Genomic DNA, 2,500 nt, shown 5'->3' with positions numbered 1-2,500 from the left:
ACGCCACACGACGGCCGAGGGAGGGCGACCGAAGCCGGCCGGCGCGCCCGCCCCCACCCGGGACGAGGGACCGCGACCGGGGCCGAGGCCCCGGCCCGGGCCCCCCCCCCGACCCGGGGAAAGGGGCGAGCGACCGGCGAGGCGGAGGTCGACCCGCGCCACACGTCGCACCGACGCCTGTCCGGGAGGGACCACCGGGCCGCGCTCGGGCGCACGCGCGCGCCGAACGGGGCAACGCCACGCGGGGAGGACGGGCTCTCCCCGACGCCGACGCCCGGGACGGACGCCTCGGGGAAGGGCCACGGCAGGCCCGGGAAGCGAGGCGCACCCGGGGGCGCGCCGAACCGATTCGGAAGACCGGGCCGGGAGAAGACGACGAGACCCCGGGCGAGGCCGAGGCGAAGGAGAAGGCTCGAGAAAGGCGGCCGGCGGGGAAGGGGACGCCGCGGGACCCCTCGGGCGCAGCCGACCGCGGCCGGGACACACGCGGGGGGTCTCACCGCCCGCAGCCTCCGAGCGCGAAGGCGGCCCCCGCGCGGCACCCGGAGCGGCCGACTCGACCTTCGGCGATCCGCGCGGCTCCCCCACACCGCCGCCGCAGTCGCGGCCAGCCCCCCGGAACCCTCTCTCCCCCGCACGCGCCACAGGCCGACCCCTCAAAAAACCCCTCTCCGGGAGCCCACCGGGGCCCAACGCCGGGGGGGCCGCCGACCCGGTCCCGAAGGCGCACGCCGGGGGACGGGGACACCGGGCCGACCGGCGGCCGGCGGCGGCGCCCCCCGAGGCGGTGCCGGGTTCGGTCCCAGACGAGGCCACCACCGACGTCAAGCCGGCGAGCCGCTCGGGGAGGGGAGAGGATCGGCGGGCGGCGGGCGGGGAAGGGGGGCACAGAGAGCCAAGGGCCGGGGAACGCGAGGGCGAGGGCACCCGGGAGCCCGCAGAGCGGCGGCTCGGCGGGAGAAACCTCGGGCACGGCCGGGCCACCAGGAAAACACGGCCGCGGGATCCCACCGCCACCGACACGAGGGCGGTCCCGCGGCGCCCCGCCTGGGACGCCGGACGGCCCTCGGCACCCACCGAGACCCGCCTCACGAGCCCCGGGTCCCGCCACCGGGGGCCCCGAAGCGACCACAGCCACCAACCCGACGCCAGGGCCGCATCGCTCGTCATTCTCGTCCAGCCTCCGACCCGGTCCCGCTCCGGGAGACCGGCGCGTCCCCAAGCGTGGGACGCTTTCCCGGGGCCAGGCGGCCCAACCCCGCGCCCACGCGCACGCGGTCGTCGGCACCGCTCGCGACTCGGCACGGGAGCGGGCGGAGAGCCGACTCGCGGCCGAGGCGGGGGTCACGCGCCGGACGGAAGGCCGCGCACACCCACCGCTCGCGGCGGCCGCGTCCCAACCCGCTGAGACGCCGGGCCCGGCCCGGCGGGATCCTCCCCCGACTCGGAAGGGGGAGGCGCGGGCCACACAGCAGGCGACGAGCCGCGCTCGGCCACCACCGCGGTGGCCGGCGGAACCCTCGCTCTCCCCACCCTCAACCCGTCGAGGGGGAAGAGGAGGAGGGTCCTCTGCGCGCGAGTCGCTACGACAGCGCTACCATAAAGGCAGAAGGAGACAGAGGCGGCAGGCCGGGAGATCCGGCACCCCAAGGCACACCTCTCTCAGATCGCTAGAGAAGGCTTTTCTCACCGAGGGCGGGTCACACTCCCCACCCGCCGGTCGCCCCTCATCGGGCCCGCAGAGGCGCTCGGGGACGCCCGGGGAAGGGAGGGGGCCTGCGGTACGAGGAGAAGCGCGCCTGCGGCGACCTCGAGCGTTCGCGGTCAGGGCGGGGGCCCGGCAGGCTCACAAGGCCCCCCCCGTCCACCCGCCTCCTGCGTCGCTTCCGAGGCAAAGCCACGCACGCGACCGGTCGGAGGCAGAACGGCAGCCCCTCGGCGGCCGGCCGGCGCACGCGTCACCGGCCCGAGCCCGCCGCGATCGCTCACACGGCCCTCGCGCACCCGCCAGAGGGGAGCACGGGACGTGCGCTCGCCGGACCAGGCGGCGCCCTTCCCCGCGCGGGAGGGGCGCGCATCTCATCTCACTCGACCGCCTCGAACCCCACGCCGACGGGCTCCCCTCGGGACCCACGCGTGGACACCGGAGGAGGGGACGCCGGGGGTGGGAGCGACACACCACCGCTCGGCCTCGGGCACCTGAGGGACAACCCGGAGCGCTCCAGGAGCACCGCAAAGGCCCGGGCGGAGCCAACGCTCGCGCGAAACCCCCCGAGAGGGCAGCACGACGGGCCGGCGGGACGGCACCCCCACCGCCGCGGAGGGGGCCCGCCCGCAAGTCGACGACCGCGGGAGGCGAGAGCGAGGGGTGCCCGCCGCGTCAGAGGACCCCGCCGACCCACCCCGCGAAGCGGAGAGCGGGGACGGGACAGCCAGGTCAGGCCGGGTTCCGCACCCCACGCCTTCCCAACGCACCACCGGCAGGCGGACGGAGGAGAGG

The sequence above is a fragment of the Pongo abelii genome, chromosome 23 (assembly GCF_028885655.2).
Source record: "Pongo abelii isolate AG06213 chromosome 23, NHGRI_mPonAbe1-v2.0_pri, whole genome shotgun sequence".
In the NCBI taxonomy this organism is placed as follows: domain Eukaryota; kingdom Metazoa; phylum Chordata; class Mammalia; order Primates; family Hominidae; genus Pongo; species Pongo abelii.
This window is presented reverse-complemented; position numbering follows the sequence as displayed.